Source organism: Narcine bancroftii, chromosome 1, assembly GCF_036971445.1.
Source record: "Narcine bancroftii isolate sNarBan1 chromosome 1, sNarBan1.hap1, whole genome shotgun sequence".
Taxonomy (NCBI): Eukaryota; Metazoa; Chordata; class Chondrichthyes; order Torpediniformes; family Narcinidae; genus Narcine; species Narcine bancroftii.
Window position 1 is genome coordinate 421,192,607 of NC_091469.1, and position 18,444 is coordinate 421,211,050.

The 18,444-nt window shown below is 43.5% G+C and overlaps 1 long non-coding RNA gene across 5 annotated transcripts in view; it reads left to right on the forward strand.

The window, feature by feature from the left end:
• LOC138753360 (uncharacterized) overlaps positions 1 to 18,444 on the forward strand; it is a 137,718-nt gene that overhangs the window by 23,955 nt on the left and 95,319 nt on the right. For 4 of the 5 annotated variants that reach the window (XR_011351133.1, XR_011351134.1, XR_011351129.1 and 1 more), the window contains exon 3: positions 17,414 to 17,492. The exons of the other annotated variant lie outside the window; for it this stretch is intronic. This is a non-coding gene — a long non-coding RNA (uncharacterized lncRNA). The remainder of the gene's footprint in view (positions 1 to 17,413; positions 17,493 to 18,444) is intronic. 5 annotated transcript variants of the gene reach the window in all.

Sequence of the window (18,444 nt, forward strand, 5' to 3'; positions counted from 1 at the left end):
TTTGGTTTGTCTTTCCAAAGTGCAAAACAGCACATTTGTCTGCATTAAATTCCATCTGCCATTTGCAGCCCATTATTTCCAGCTGGTCCAGATCCTTCTGCAAACTTTGAAAGCCTTACTCATTGAGCACTGCACCTCTGATCTTCGTGTCATCTGCAAACTTGCTTATCCTTCAGATCATTGACAATGAATAGATGGCAAACAACAAGAAGCAATGATTCTTAAGGCATACCACAAGTCACACATCTCCAGTCACAGAGGAAATCATCCATTACCACTCTGTGGCTTCTCCTATAATTTAATGTTGAATCCAATTTACTACTTCACCATGAATAGAGTGACTGAACCTTCCTGATTAAACTCCCTTGCGGAACTTTGGCAAAGGCTTTACTAAAGTCCATGTAGACAACTTCCACACCCTTTCCTTCATCATTTTCTGTGTAATTGCCTTGAAAAATTCAATGTTGACTATCCCTATCAGTCTTTGGATATCCAAATAATTGGATATCCAATCACTTAGAACATCTTCCAATAACTTAAGCACTACTGACATCAGGCTCACTGGCCTATAATTCCTTGGAATGCATTTAGAGAAACTTTTTTTAAACAATGGTACAACATGAACTACCCTGCAATCCACCAGCACCCCACTGGTGGCTAAGAACATGTCATTAAGTCTTCCTATTTTTTTTCTTGTTTTTTTCTTTGCATTTTTTATCCACCTCAAGTACCTAATTTCCTCTTTGAAGCCTAACCTGCTATACACCTCTCCTCCCAAATCCTCCCAATATCCCTCAAAAACCAAGGTTGCCTATGCCTGTTACCTTTGCCTTTAATACTGACAGGAACATGCAAACTCTATATTCTCAAAATTTCACCTTCAAAGGCCTCTCACTTACCAAGCACATCCTTGCATGAAAACAACCTGTCCCAATCCATGCTTTCCAGACCCCTTTTCATTTCCTCAAACTTTGTCTTTCTCCAATTGAGAATCTTGACCCAAGGACCATATCTATCCTTATCCAAAACATATGGTATTATGTACGATCACTGGACCCAAAATGTTCCCCTATACACACTTCTGTCACCTAATAAAAGTTTCAGTATTGCCCTCCCTGTAGTTGGTACCTCTATATGTTGTATGAAACACGAAAGTCTGCAGACACTGTGATTGTAGTTGAAACACGCTGAAATGCTGGAGGAACTCAGCCAGTGTTGCAGCATCCATAGGAGATAAAGATATATTGCCAACGTTTTGGGCCTGAGTCCTTCTTCAAGGAATAGGCAAAGAATAAGCAAAGAAACAGGAAATCTCCAAATAGAGACAGTACTGGCTGGGTGAGGAGTCCAGGCCAACAAAAGGTAATAATTGGATATGATAAAGGGAGAGGTGAGAATTGGTTTTGTCTATGCGAAGGGAGACAGAGGGAAAAGGGAAAGAGGCATAGGTGGATGAAGGTTAACAAAAGCCAGAAAAGTCTTTAAAAATGCCATCCATTTGGAAGGTGCCCAGATGGAAGATGATGTGTTGTTCCTCCAGTTTACATATTTCTTGAAGAAGCGCTCAGGCCTGAAATGTGGGCAATATATCTTTATCGTGTATGGATACTACAAAACTGGCTGAGATCCTCCAGCATTTCAGCGTGTTTTTTTTTCTCTGTCTTGATTTAGAAACCTTTCCTGAACACATTTGACAAACTCTAATCCATCCAGTTATTTTGCAGTATGGGAATCCCAGTCAATATGTGGAAAGTTTAGCGCCACCTACTATCACAACTTTGTTTTCTGCAGCTGCCTGCTATCTTTATGCAGATTCCTCCTCCAACTCTCATTGACTATTGGGAGGTTGATAATACAATCCATGATTGTGGTCATTCCTTTCCCCATTCCTTCGTTCCGCTCATGTTGCCTCAGTTGCTGAGCCCTCAATGGTTCTCAACCTTTTTCTTTCCACTCACATACCGTCTTCTCACCTCTCCTGTTGTTGGCAGAATCACAAACACCAATTAAGAAGTATACAGGAGGGAGATCAACTCATCGAATGGTGCAACAACAACAACTTTGCACTCAACGTCTTCAAAACCAAAGGTATGGTTGTGGACTTCAGGAGGAAGTCAGGGGAACATGACCCATCCCTCTTGAGGATTCAGTAGTGGAGAGGGTCAAAACTTCAAATTCATGGGTGTCAACATCTCCGAGGATCTATCATGAAACCTCCATGTTGATACAATCATAAAGAAGGCTCACCAGCAGCTATACTTTGTGAGGTGTTGGAGGATTTCAGTATGTCACCGAAGATTCATAAACTTCTATAGGTGTACTGTGGATAGCATTCTGGATGGTGGCATCACTGCCTGATATGGAGGTGCCAACTTGCAGGATAAGAATAATCTCCAAAGGGTTGTAAAATCATCCTGTAATATCACAAGCACCACACTTCGCCCCATCGAGGACATCGATGTAATGATAGTGATCATGCTTGCATGGCCACTAGCAAGACCTTAAGGATTATAGTTCCTGTATAATTTATATTTGGCTGCCAGCAAGGGGCTGACACAGAAGGGGAGACTGCTATAAGTGAGATCTGTAATGGAGGCTTTCAGCCTCATGGGCTGTTTACAACAATCTTTAAGAACATTTTCCTTCATCCATGTGTTGTCTAAAAATTCACACATACAAAGACATGGTGTCAGAAGTAGGATGAAGGAAATTAAAAGGAAATACTTTAAAAGGAAAATCAAAAGTCAACAACTGATCAGTGAAGAGAAACTAACAAAGTAAAAAATGGAAGGATTACAGCCACCAGCAAAACTTCTGCTGACAGGTAATGTGGCTGAAATTTGGAACAGATTTAAACAGCATTTTGGATTGTATTTAGTGGCAGTCGGAATGTACGAGAAAAGTGATAAAGTGAAAGCATCAGTTTTCTTACATGTCGTGGGTGATGAAGCCCTGGAGGTGTATAATAACTTCACATTTGCTACTGAAGGAGACAAAATGAAATTGGAAAAAATAATATAACAGGTTGAGGCATACTGCATACCTAAACATAAGGTGACGTTTGAGAGGCACAAATTTTTTACATGTATACAGAAAACGGAAGAAAGTACTGATGAGTTTGTGACTGAATTGAGAAACAGAAGCAAAACGTGTGAATTTGGTGGACTGACTGACTCACTAATAAAAGACAGACTGGTGTGTGGTATTCCAGATAATAGTCGAAGGGAAAGACTGCTAAGAGAGCAAAATCTAGACCTGGAAAAAGTCATAGCATTCTGTAGTGCCACAGAAACTGTAAAAATGCAGGCAAAAGAGCTGTTCAGTGAAACTAGCAGCAATGTGGATGAAGTGAGCAAGAATGGACATAAATCATTTAACAAAATGCATGCCAAAGTGGAAAAAGAGGCGTGGCCAGCAAACAAAAATGAAAGGGACAATCGAAAACCATGTCGTCGATGCAGTACACAACACCTACTAAAAAAGTTTCCAGCATATGGTAAAACATGCAGCATGTGCAACAAAAGCAACCATTATGCCCATTGCTGTAGGAACCAAGTGCAACAAAGCAAGGTTCATGCAGTAGATGAAAGGAGATAGAGGAATTCTATGTAGATGTTGTGATTAAAAAGAAGAAAGAAAACAGAGACTGGATGTTGAAATTAAAAGTGAATGTCATATACATTTCAGTTAAATTGGATACTGGAGCACAAATTAATGTAATATCAGAGACTGATTTTAAGAAGATTAGAACCAGACCAAATATGTATGGAACAAAAGTGAAAGTGACTTGATATTCAGGTATCGATATACCAGGAGATATTATTGGTAGTGAGGGCATCAGACCAGATCCCAGAGAGGAGTCAGCCATTAGAAACATGCCAAGGCCACAATGCAAAAATGGCATACAGAGGTTTAATGGAATGGTCAGTTTATATCCAACCTATCAGAAAAGATGGCTCCATTGAGAAGACTAACAGAAAAGAACATTGAATGAGAGTGGAATCATGAAAATGAAAAGTCATGGAGTGAACTAAAGAAACTTCTCACAGAGGAACCAGTTCTGAGGTTTTATGACCCAAGGAGACCTATCAAGATATCATCAGATGCATCATAGTGGGCTTGGTGGAGTTCTTCTGCAAAAATATGATGACTGGCAGCCCATGCTCAATGACAGACACAGAGACGCGATACTCTCAAATTGAAAAGGAGCTGCTCAGCATCACATACGCCTGTGAAAGATTTCATCAGTTTGTGTCAGGACAAACAATCAGTGTAGGGACTGACCATAAGCCCTTGATTGCATTGTTCCAAAAGCCATCAAATGAATGTCCACTGCGAATACAAAAAATGATGATTAGGCTGCAATGCTAAACACTGAATGTGGTGTACATTCCGGGTAAGTTAATGTACACAGCAGACACGTTGTTTAGAACTGTTGACAGAAGAGAGCCCACAAACACCAAAATGAATGAAGACATGAACACCTTTGTGGACATGATCACAAGTGCACTGCCCATAGTAGATGCAAAAATGGAGCTCATAAAGTTAGAGACAAACAAAGATGAAACACTGAGAAAAAAACATCTTGGATGGATGGCCAACATGAAGCAGGACTGCTCACCTGACGTTTCAGAGTACTGGAACTCCAGGGCGGAACTATCAGTGATTGAAGTCATCATCTACAAAGGAAGCTAAATCCTTATCCCAAAGAGTCTGACAAAAGAGATTCTAAAATGAATCCATGGAGGACATCTCGGAATCAAAAAGTGTAAGAAAAGAGCACGAGAGGTGATGTTCTGGCCAAGAGTCAGCAATGATATAACAAATGAAGTGTCAAACTGTACAATATACTGGAAATATCAAGCATTCAATCCTGCAGAACCACTAAAGCCACACCCAACACCATACAGACCTTACCAGAAGGTAGGTGCTGATCTATTCGAATGTCAAGTGAAGGACTATCCTGTAGTCACAGACTTTTACTCCCTGTATCTAAAGGTGTGTAAACTGCACACCACCACTGCAATGCTGTAATATCAGGTATGAAAGCCATATTCTTCAGACATGGCATGGCAAGAGAGGTCTTCACAGAAAATGGACCCCAGTTTTGCATTTCAAACGTACAACAGTTTGCCAAAGAGTGGAACTTTGTACACACCACGTCAAGTCCTCATTTTCCACAGTCCAGTGGTCTAGTGGAAAAATTGGTACAGACAGTGGAATGGTGGTACCAGCACAACTTCTAATGAGATGTAGGCTAAGATCAAACCTACTCATTCGGGAGAACCTCCTAAAAACAAAAGAGGAGGAGAAGGTGAGGAAATTCAGAGCAACAGAAAGAAAAGCAAAAGTATTACTTTGACAGAGGAACAAAAAACCTACCTGAATGCTACACTGGTGACCAAGTAAGGATAAAAGACAAAATGAACTTAAGGACTCAGAAGGGAACTGTCCTTAGTGAAGTCCAGTCAAGATCATACACCATTCAGACAGATGAAGGTGCTGTTCTGCAAAGAAATCATCAAGATCTTCAAATGGGACCAACTGCAGTAGATGGAAAGACAGATACTATTGAACAACCTGAATACACATTTGAGAAGACATCATCTGAGGCAACAACTCAGATTCAAACACAATCAATTAGGAGATCGTGAAGACATGTGAATCCTCCTAAGAGACTCATCGAGCAAAGGTAAAGATTCCTGTTATAGAATGAAGTAGTTCTATCTTATTCGCTCTTCAAGTTTTAGTGTATGTAAATGTGAACACATAAAACAACTTTAAAAAATGTCAATGATGTTGATAATAATGAAAATTTAAGTTCCTGGTGTTAAAGTTAAAATTACAGAGTTATACAAAGAGAACATGTTAGTTAAAAGTAAGATACTTTAATTTTAAGAAAGGGGGATATAATGATAGTGATCATGTTTGCATAGCCACTAGCAAGACCTTAAGGATTATAGTTCCTGTTTTATTAGACCTGGCTACCAGCAGGGGGCTGACACAGGGCAAGAGACAGTATGCAAGATCTGTAAAGGAGGCTTGCAGCCTCATGGCATGCCTCACAGTGCTGTTTACATCAACTTTAAAGTAAATAACCTTTTCCTTCATCCATGTGTTGTTTAAGAACTCACACATATGAATAGAAGATGAAACAGAAGCTGGCGGGGCAGCGGGAGCTGTCATAGCTAGTGAGAGCCATTGTGGGGGGCTGGTGCGGGCTGAGACAGCCACACTGGGACACTTCAGCCTTCGGGGGCACTCTCTGCGGCTCAAAACGTGGCAGAGTAATGGCCGTCTTCCCTACCCATAATCCCCCAAGCAGCTGGAAGAACCAGCTGCGTGGGGGATTATGGGTAGGGAAGATGGCCATTGCTCTGCTGCATATTTATGATGGGTGACGCTACGGCACCAGTCGCCCCGTATCCATTGGCTCCGGAGGGCACTTTGAGGCACCTCTGGATATGAATGGAATGCTGGTGCAGCCTTTTAGGGCTGCTGTCTGAAAGGTAACTTTTAAGTTTTAGATCCACTCTTGTATCCGGCCTCCAGGCAGAGGCCTGACACGAAATGGCCTAATGCCAATGATCCAGGTTTGAGTCTGGCACTATCTGTAAGGAGTTTAAACATTCTCCCCATGAGCTGTGTGGGTTTTCACTGGGTACTCTGCTTCCCTCTCACCCACACTGTGTTGGTAGGTTCATTGGTTGTAATTGGGCATTATGGGTTTCAACGGGCAGTATTAAGTTCTCCTATATTGTAATTATTTGTTATTAAAAATATTTAAATTTCCAAAAAAGTTTTCAATGAATTGCAATTTAAATTAAATAGTAATAATCTAAACTATGCGAATAAGCCTAATTTCATTACAAATTCTATTGTAGATCAGGAATGAACCATAATTTTCCTTGATAATTCTATGCTTTTAAGTTCCGTGTAACTGATCTTATCATTGAAGCCTTTCAAATTGGATAAATTCAGACATTGGCGACTAGGTTAGGGATCTCATTATTTGAATTGAAAAGTCATGGTGGAAAATGTATAAGGCAGGAATTACATTTTACCCTGATGTTTTTTTCACAAACTTTATCCCAGTTTCAATCTTAATGATGGAATTTGCATAAATATAAAAGCTTTCCACATGGATGAGAATAAAAGCCCTAAAAAAAAAATGCAAATCTACAATTCCCTTAACTCCATTTCAAGCCTTTTACAGATGGGCTTTCAAACAAAAAATTGGCATTAGCCACATTAAGTTGGGTCTGGAGAACCAGGTGGGTCTATTGGAGTGTCCTAAAAGAGACCTGAGAGAGGTTTAGTGAGGGACTTCCAGTGAATATAGCCTTGGCAGGCAAAATTGCAGCAGCCAATGGTGGGATGATTAAAATTCAAAAGGCAGATATCTTGAAAGCTTGCGGGCTCTAGCAGTTTAGAGAGAGGGAGGAGTATGCATCAAAGGATTTAGAAATAAGAGAATTTTAAAGACATGATTATGACTAACTGGGAGCCATTGTAGCTAAACATGCACAGAAGTGATTGGCGAAAGGGATGATGTTAACCAGCATATGAAGAGCAGAGTTTAGATGCGCTTATGTTTATGGAGTTTCAAAAGTGAGAAGCCAGAACTGCACTGAACTGATAAGACTATAAAATAAAATAGTAGGGCACGAAAAGTAAGGCAGTGCCTTTGGTTCTTTGATTATTCAGGAATCTAATGTAGCAGGGAAGAAGCTGTCCTTGTGTCGCTGAGTGCTCATCTTTAGGCTCCTGTACCTTTTCCCCGATGGTAGCAGAGTGAAGAGGGTGTGGCCGAGGTGGTAGGAGTCTTTGGGATAGAGGTTGCTTTTTTTAAGCCACCGCCTCATGTAGATGTCCTCGATGGAGTAAAGTCTGGTGCCTGTGATGTTGCAGGCCAAGTTAACAACCCTCTGGGGTTTATTTTTGTCCTGAGAGTTGGCACCTCCATACCAGGCAGCAATGCAACCAGCCACAATGCTCTCCATGGTACACCTGTAGAAGTTTTCAAGAATTTTCGTTGACATATCGAATCTTCTCAGACACCTCACAAAATATAGCTGCTGGTGAACCTTCTTTGTGATTGCATCCACATGGGGTTCCAGGACAGATCCTCAAAGATGTTGACACCTAGAAATTTAAAGTTCTTGACCTTCTCCACTACTGAGTCCTCAATGATGAGTGGGCCATGTTTCCCTGTCTTTCTCCTGAAGTCCAAAATCATCTCCTTGGTTTTGAGCTGATCTATCTCCCTCCTGAACGCTTCTTCATTGCTGTTTGTGATTCTGCCTACAACTGTTACATCATCAACAAACTTGTGGATAGCATTAGAATTGTGCCTGACCACACAGTTATGGGTCTATAATGAGTAGAGCAGTGGGCTAAGTGCGCATCCTTGGGGTGCGTCTGTGTTGATAATCAGTGAGGAGGAGTTGTTGTTTCCAATTCAAACTGACTGTGGTCTCTTGATGAGAAAGTCAGGGATCCAGTTGTAGAGTGGGGTACAGAGGCCTAGAGTTTGTAGATTATTGACCTGCACTGATGGAATAATTGTGTTGAAGGCTAAGCTGTAGTCGATGAAGAGCAGCCGTATGCATGAATTGCTGTTTTCGAGGTGATCCAGAGCTGAGTGGAGAGGCAGCGATATTGCATCTGCTGTGGAGCGATTGTGACGATAGGTGAATTGCAGTGGGATGAGTCTTTGCTTAGGTATGGGTTAATTCTGGCCATGACTAGTCTTTCAGAGCATTTCATGCAGAAGAAAAAGAACTGTAAAGGATCTCAGAGCTGTGACTTCACTGTTAACCAACCACTTGCAGTCCATCAAACTATGTGGAAAAGCTGTGGTAAACTACTCAAGCAAACTGAGGAGTTGTGGCAGCGCACATCTCTCATGGTGAACCATCTCCGCTTTTATCGCTGTGCTGGTGGGGCAGCCGTGGGAAGATGGCACCATTGGGGGATCTCAGTGCCTCGTGGCTTTGGCCAAAGCGCGCGCCTCGGGCAAACGTGATGATGTTACTGCCAGTGCGGGGCAGAGCTCATGCCGCCCTTAAAAGGCGCACACAAAGTTTGAATAAATCATTTCAACTGAAACCCCTCAATGTCTTGTGGTGTGTTTCAGAGGTAATAGCTGTCGCTACATTGGTGACACCAGTGAGTCCTGAAGGTTTTCTGCCCTCCCGACATGGATTCAGCAGGAGTTAACGTGGTTGCAGTGAAACCCCCCCCCCACTTCTGGACACATCACCCACGCACTTGGTTCAGGCAGGCAGAGGTGCAGTTTCACCTCAGACACATCACCTCAGACACCAAGATATTTTACTACATCATGAGCACGCTCGATTAGGGTGGATGACCTGATCCACAACCCACCGGAGGCAGATAAATGCCTTGCTCTCAAACGCCTCCTCCTTGGGACCTTCAGTCTCTCCCGTCAGCAGTGTGCCGCCAGGTTCCTACATCTGGACGGTCTAGGTGACGGAACTCCATCTGCCCTCATATAATCATATACAGCACAGAACAGGCCAGTTTGGCCCTACTAGTCCATGTCGGAACAAATCCCCACCCTCCTAGTCCCACTGACCAGCACCTGGTCCATACCCCTCCAATCCTCTCCCCTCCATGTAATTATCCAGTCTTTCCTTGAATGTAAATAACGTCCCTGCTTCAACCACCTCCGCCAGAAGCTTATTCCACATCCCAACCACCCTTTGCGTGAAGAAATTTCCCCTCACGTTCCACTTATAATTGTCCCCCTTAAATCTCAAACTTTGTGTGCGCCCTTTAAGGGTGGCATGAGCTCTGCCCCGCACTGGCAGTAACGTCATCATATTTGCCCGAGGCGCGCGCTTTGGCCAAAGCCACGAAGCACTGAGATCCCCCAATGGTGCCATCTTCCCACGGCTGCCCCGCCAGTACAGCCTCTGGTTTGAATATCCCCCCACTCTTAATTGAAAAAGCCTATCCACGTTGACTCTCTCTGTCTCTTTTAAAATCTTGAACACCTCCATCAAATCCCCCCTCAATCTTTTACGCTCCAGAGAAAAAAGCCCCAGGCTGCTCAACCTTTCTCTGTAACTCAAACCCTGACATCATGTCAACATTCTCGTGAAGCTTCTCTGCACTCTCTCTATTTTGTTTATATCCTTCCTATAATTTGGTGACCAAAACTGCACACAGTATTCCAAACTTGGCCTCACCAATGCTTTGTACAATTTCATCATAACATCCCAACACTTGAATTCAATACTCCGATTTATGAAGTCCAACATTCCAAATGCCTTCTTCACCACTCTATCTACCTGAGTATCAACTTTGAGGGTACTACTTACCATAACTCCTCAATTGTCTACCATTCAATGTATTTGACCTATTAGATTTGCCTTTCCAAAATGCAACACTTCACACTTATCTGTATTAAATTCCATCAGCCATTTCTCAGGCCACTCCTCTAGCTTTCCTATATCTCTTTTTAAGCTACAGTAATCTTCCTCACTGTCCACAATACCACCAATCTTTGTATCATCTGCAAATTTACTTATCAATTCACCATCCCTTCTTCCAGATCGTTAATATATATAACAAACAATAGTGGACCCAGGACCGATCCCTGAGGAACTCCACTAGTCACCGGCCTCCAATTTGACAAACAATTTTCATTAGTACTCTCTGACACCTCCCATCCAACCATTGCTGAATCCATTTCACTACCTCCTTATTTATATCTAATGCCTCCACCTTTTTTCCTAACCTCCTGTGGGGAACTTTGTCAAAAGCTTTACTAAAGTCTAAATAGACAACATCCACAGCCTTCCCTTCATCAATCTTTTTTGTCTTTCTTTGGCTTGGCTTCGCGGACGAAGATTTATGGAGGGGGTAAAAAGTCCACGTCAGCTGCAGGCTCGTTTGTGGCTGACAAGTCCGATGCGGGACAGGCAGACACGATTGCAGCGGTTGCAGGGGAAAATTGGTTGGTTGGGGTTGGGTGTTGGGTTTTTCCTCCTTTGCAACCCCCCTCAAAAAACTCTATAAGGTTTGTTAAGCATGATCTACCCCTGACAAAACCATGCTGACTGCTACCTATCAATCCCGTTCTTCCAAATATTTGTAAATGCCATCCCTCAGAACACTTTCCATCAACTTACCCACCACAGACATCAGACTCACAGGTCTATAATTTCCAGGCTTACATTTGGACCCTTTCTTAAACAGCGGAAAAACATGAGCCACCCTCCAATCCTCTGTCACTGCCCCCATGACCAGTGACATCCTAAATATCTCTGTTAATGGCCTACTATCTGTACACTAGTCTTCTTGAGTGTCCTTGGGAATACTTTGTCCGGACCCGGAGATCTGTCCACCTTTATCTTTTTTAACACTGCCATCACTACCTCCTCGGTTATTTTTATAGATTCATGACCTCCCCACTATTTTTCTTTACTTCAACTGGTACAATATTTTTTTCCCTAGTGAATACTGAGGAAAAGAAATCATTTAAAATTTCCCCCATCTCCTCTGACTTTTCACATAGCCTACCCTCCCTATCTACAAGGGGTCCAATTCTATCCCTCACTAATCTTTACTTTTAATGTACCTATAGAAACCTTTTGGATTTATTCTTACTCTGCCTGCCAAAGCCTCTTCATGCCTCTTTTTGGCCTTTCTAATTTCTTTCTTAAGATTTTTTCTACACTCCTTGTAGTCCTCTTTCAATTTCTCAGCACCCTGCAGTTTATACCTCTTGTACACTTCCCTCTTTCTCCTAACCAAATTTCTAATATTCTTTGAAAACCAGGGCTCCCTATGATTCCAGCCTTTCCTTTGATCCTCACTGGGACATATCTACTCTGTACTCTCAAAATTTCTTCTTTGAATATTCTCCATGGATGAGATGCTTGCACTGGCAGAGGGCCATAGACCCTGCCTGATGTTTGAGCAGGCTTTCCTCAAGCAGATTTTTGAAGTCATCCAACTCCTACTGGCAGATGAGGATTTCTCAGATCCACCGAGAGTCGCAGCCCACGTGGACGTGGTCTGGCGGACAAAGTGAGAAAACGAGGCCTCCCTCAGCCAGGTCACCCGTCCTGGACCCAGCTGACCGCAGGCGCCCCAAGCACAAATCAGATGATCCCCACCCCAAATGGTGCTTCTAGTATGAACACTGTGGGGCACAAGCCCTCAAGGGCAGGCAACCCTGTTCATTGATGGCTGCGACGCTGGCCATACTAACAGCCTCCTGCACATAACAGATAAAACCAGTGACCGGTGTTTCCTGGTGGACACCGGAGCCGAGCTGAGTGTGCTTCCCCCGACTGCCCTCGAGACCCACACCCGAGCACAAGGATGCCGACAGAGCCACGATCAAGACTTTCGGCACAAGCAGTGCCCAGATCCAGATCAGCAAGAACAAGTTTCACTGGAAGTTCGTACTGGCCATGGAGGGCACGGCGCTGTTGGGAGCTGATTTCCTCCGGGTGCACAGCCTGTTGGTAGACATTAAAGGCAAGTGGTTGGTGCATGCCCACATGTTCAAACCATCTGCCTTGATTCCACAAACACGTGCGACCTAGGAATAGCTTCCATTAGTGCCCCCAAGAACGAGTATTCTCGCATACTCAATGAATTCCCCACCATACTGCAGCCTCAGTTCACTTCCGCCATGCCCCAGCATGGTGTCCGCCACCACATCTCAACTCATGGCCCCCCCTCCACACCAAAGCCAGACTGTTGACCCCCAAGAAGCTACAAATAGCAAATGAGGAGTTCTCCTGACTACAGGAGCTGGGGATCATTCGCAGGTCAAATAGCCCTTGGGCTTCCCCCTTCCTCAGGGTTCTGAAGTCGTCTGGGGGCTGGTGCCCATGCGGAGACTATCATCGCCTGAATGATGTGACCATGCCGGCGCGATACCCAATCCTGCATACACAAGACTTTACGGCCAACTTGGACAGCACCCGAGTTTTCTCGAAGGTCGATCTGGTACAGGGGTACCATCAAATTCCGGTCCACCTCGACAATATTGGCAGAACTGCCATCATCATCCCTTTTGATCTATTCGAGTTTCTGTGGATGCCTTTTGGCCTTAAAAACACTGCCCAGACATTTCAACGGCAAATGGACGCAGTGGCAGAGACCTAGATTTTGTGTTTATCTATCTTGATCACATTCTCATCGCCAGTCAGAACCACGATGAACACAAAGTCCACCTCCGTGCACTACTTGCTCGCCTGGCAGAGTTCGGCCTCACCGACAACGTGACCAAATGCCAGTTCGGCAAGGAGTCCCTGCATTTCCTGGGCCATACCATCTCTGCAGATGGGGCCACCCCATCACCTGAGAAGGTCGTCAGTTCCCAAAGCCCGACACCCTCAAGGGTCTACAAGAGTTCACCAGGATGGTCAATTTCTACCACCGCTTCATCCCAGGGTGGCTCTCATCATGTGGCCATTTTTCGCACTGATCGTCCACCCTGGAGTGGACGGAGGAGGCCGAAACAGACTTCACCATGACAAAAGATGCCCTGGCGAGTGCCACCCTACTGGCCCACCCACAGCCCGAGAACCACACGGCACTCTCAGTGGACGCTTCATCCACAGCCATTGGGGGAGTCTTAGATAAATTGGTGAATGGCCAGTGGTGCCCACTTGTGTTCTTCAGCAAGCATTCAAGTACAGCGCCTTCAACAGGGAGCTCCTGGCCCTGTACCTTTCCATCAGGCACTTCCGGTATTTCCTTGAGGGCAGGCCGTTCACAGTGTTCACCGACCACAAACTGCTCACCTAGGCCCTACCCATGTCCAAAGACAGTGTGCCAACAATGACATTTATCCTACATCTCAGAATTCACCACCAACATCCAACCCTGAGCGGGTAAGGACAATGTCGTTGCAGACACACTCTCACAGCCCACCATCCACAACCTGTCCCCCGGCCTGGACTTCGCCCAGCTAGCGCAGGCACAGAAAGGGGATGAGGAAACACAGGCCTTCCGCACCGCCATCATGGGCCTCTGCCTCAAGGACCTTAAGCTGCCGGACAGCCCCAACACACTACTCTGCGACATCTCCACCAGCTTGCTGGACCCGGTAGTCCCGCCACAATAGAGGCTGTAGGCTTTCAGCATGGTCCACGACTTGGCTCACCCCTTGGTAAAGGCCTTGGTGCACTTGGTAGCGGAATGTTTTGTGTCACACGGCCTTAAGAAACAAATGGCCCAGATGGCGAGAAACTACACACAGTGCCAAGCCTCTAAAGTCCAATGCCACGTTAAGGATCCAGTGCAACAATTCGACCTTCCAACTGTTACAAGATCAAACCAGCAACCATAAAGAAGGCATATCACACAGGGGTAAAGATGAACAATTACTTTATTAACAAAAGTTCACCTTCAAACTTTAATTCAAAAACCCCCCTTTTATAACAATGCCCACTGGTTAATATGCAAATTTCTATAACAGTGTAAAACTAATAAATTCCCCAGCCTAAATATAACATATGCAATTAAAGTCTAAGTTATATTTCCAACCAGCCCACAGAAAAACTTACCCACAAAACAGACACAAAACACACAAGACTCACAAAACTTCGATCTCAACTGACGAAAGGATCATAAACAAAATTCAGTTTGTTTGGTAAACTGAAGGCAAAAGATCTTTGAGAGAGAGAGAGAGAGAGGGGACAAAATTCGAAGTTGTCTTGTGTTGCTTGCAGAGAGAAGAACAATGGTTTGGTCCGGATCCTTCTGGCTGCCTTCGGAATGTTCATCCCTTTTTGAAATCCCAACATTCTAAACTGTCTTCCAGACAATAACTCATGTTTTGTCTTCCACTCCACAGCACCCCCAGTAGTGGTTTATCATCCAAGTCCAGATATTTAGATATTTTTAAATCATTTTCTGCACATGCCCAGTCCGTCTCCCATTCTCTCAGCAGTCCACCTTTACCTTGGCTCTTAAAGGCAAACTGTCACTTTTTAACAAAAAAACCACACAACACATAGGTCAATACACAACACAGAATTCTGTAACTCAACCAAGAGGTTCGATCACATCCACATCGACATCATGGGCCCCCTACCGGTGTCCAGGGACACCTGCTACTTGTTGATTGTGGTCGACCACACGATGAGGTGGCTGGAAGCCATCCCACTAAAAGATACTTCCACCACGTCCTGCGCTAGAACTCTGCTCGCCCACTGGATTGCCAGGTTTGGTGTTTCGGCACACATGATGAGCAACAGGGGCACTCAGTTCACATCCGATGTCACTGCTGGTGAACCTCCTGGGGATCAAGCAACACCATGCCACTGTGTACCATCCCCAGGCCAACAGACTCGTAGAAAGCTTCCACCAGCACTTCAAGTTGGCTCTCATGGTATGCCTTACTGGCCCCAACTGGACGGATGAATTGCCCTGGGTCCTGCTTGGCATCAGAACGGCCCCAAAGGAAGACCTACAGGTATCGACCACAGAGTTGGTCTATGGCGCACCGTTGTCGCTACCTGGGTAGTTCTTCGGCCCAAGCATTGGTTCCATGACTGAGAATCGAACCCTACTGGCAGATTTAAGGGACAAGCTCACCTCACTCACTCCCCCACCACTGACCCACCAAGGTAGCCACCTATCTTGCACCCCCAAGGAACTGGCCACAACAGACTTCATTTTTGTCCAGCGAGGCCCACACCCCACACCCCTACAGCGCCCCTACGAGGGCCCCTACAAAGTCCTGAAATGCTCAGACAAAACATTCACTTTGGACATTGGGGGCAAGGAGGAGATATTCACAGTTGATAGACTCAAGGCAGCACACTTGGACCTTAGCCAGCCAGTACTGACGGCCTGACCTAAACGAGGGGGTCAGCCGCCCAAGTGGCAAGACGCGTAAGCCGATTCTGGGGGAGTTGTGTGGCGGCGCACATTTCTCGTGGTGAACTGGTCCCACTGGTATCGCCGTACCAGCGGGACAGCCGCGGGAAGATGGCACCATCAGGGGATCTCAGTGCCTCATGGCTTAGGTCAAAGCGCGCACCTCGGGTGAACGTGATGACATCACCACCAGCGCAAGGCAGTGCTCACACTGCCCTTAAAGGACGCACACGGTTTGAATAAATCAGTTCAACTGAAATCCTTCAGCATCCTGTGGTTTGTTTCAGAGTTAGTAGCTGCCGCTACAGAGGCACAATTTGCCATCACTGTAATGTAGCATGTTAATTGTGGCTTTGATAGAACAGTTTAACACTGAGGTACAGAAGGAAACTTGAATGGAGAGATTGAAACATTGAGTTCTGGAATTTATGGCAGGTAAATTTCAATAGTGCTAGATGTGAGATTAATTTTGATAATGAACAAAATTGAGTACTGTATTTTTAATGACATAAAATTAGGAAAACTTACAAAATTAAGGAACCTGTAGCTTACTGATCTCATTCATGTAGATAGGTGCACAAGGTAATCAGAAGGCTAATGGTTACTCTACATGTGGATTGCTGAATAAATGTTTAAGCACTCTTTGCATTTGATTTGTTAAAGGCACTATTTAAATAAAAACTGCTGTGTTAGCATAATTTTTTTTGTGAGGGCCTGGACAACGACAACTCAGGTCTTCCCTGCTCTGAGGTTCCTTTCTCTAATTGTAAATGTTTCAAATCTTTCCAATTTTCCTTCCTTCTCTTTCCAGAGATGCTTCCTTTGTGAGACAAATAGCCACCTTCTCTGCAGTAACCTTCATGGCTCAGTGGTTTAACCCTCTTAATATAATCCTTTGAGTACTCCAAGGAATTTTCAGATTTAAAAGTAAGCCCAATTATTTTTGGTGATGTAGCATTGCTGCGCCTTGTAATCGCGAGCCACTTCATTACAATGAGGATAAAAGTCTGAATTGAATTATCATTCCTAGAGTTTGAAAGAGGAAAAATCGAAAGCACAATTTAGAAATACTTGGGATTCTACAATCTTCTTCTCTTATTCACACTTTCCGTCCCTCAGGTGCTGAGATCATTGACTTACAGGGAAGAAGACCTGAATTGCAGCCAACAATTTTCCAACCGATTGACTAGTCAATCCTCTTCTATGAGCATGGTAAATGAAATTTGTGCTACTGTTCCACCTTGGAGAGGAAGGATCAGTTGTAGCATCAGTCAGAATCCTCAGACATTATTTTTTCACCTTGGCCAGAAAATTTAAAAAATATTAAGATGTTTTCCTGTCTTTAGAATAACATGCAGCACTCTCCTCACTTACAATCAACTATTTCATCAAAAAACAGGTCAAATCTGTGACATTACCTATAGGCAGCCCATTGATTGAGTAATGCAAGAAGCTTGGTATTTGTACATAATGTATTACTTCTTACTCTAATTTTATTACATATTGAATTGATTTTCATCTTTGTTAATTATAGATGGTTAAATATAGTGGTTAACAGGACCCAGTGGAATCTAGCCCTCAACAACTAATTGGGCTATACATGTAAAGTTCAGGTAACATCTGTTTCATTTAAACTCCTCTTACTCGAAGCTTCATGCAAAATTACTTTGAATATGTGTCTGTCTCTCCAGTGACAATCCTCCTTTTACTTGGATGTAGATTAGTCATACAGATTATTGCAATTACTTTCAATAACAATGCGAACTTTTCTAATTGATGCTGTTGACATTAATTATTCATAAAGTCAGAAATGTCTTTTTAATATTTTAACATAACGTTTAACATTTCTTATTATCAGTTCTTCCATCATGAATGATGATGGAATCCATCACTCACAATTTCTCAACTAAAAGTAAGACAGCTCTTCCTCAAAATCCAATAGTCAGATTAACTTTAAAACCGAAGAACTGCACACAGAAGTTTTCACGTAGAGACCAATTGCCTATGAAACGAGCCCCTTGTCTTAGACTTAAGCCAGGAAACGCAAAGCCAGGAATGGAAGAAGATGACATGGCCCAGGGCAACACGACAAGACTCAGTGACTTGCCTCATGCAATTATTTCCAAATTATGGCATTAAGTAGGCAGCATGGAACTAGTCCATTCACTCCAAACAATTAATACTAGTACATCCTCCATTTGAACCTCCATCCCTGCTTCCTTATCTAATTGCATCAGCATAATTCTTCTCTATTTTTTTATGCTAAATTTTTTTACCCTCTAAAATTAAACATTTTGATAAATTCCTGTGCTAGCAAGTTCCCCATTTAGAATTCTCTATTTTGTTTCTTGGTGAAAATGTTATATTGATGGACTTGTTTTGTTCTTTATTACAATCAATACATTCACCTTATGTCCATTTGATCAATACCTTTCATAATTCAAAACACCTAGAGCTAAACAAAACACTAACGTACATTCTTTCCCAATTAATAAAAACTCATATATCTTGTACCATTCTTGTAAAATGTACCAAGTATGATTTAGCCAGTCTAATTTAATTGTA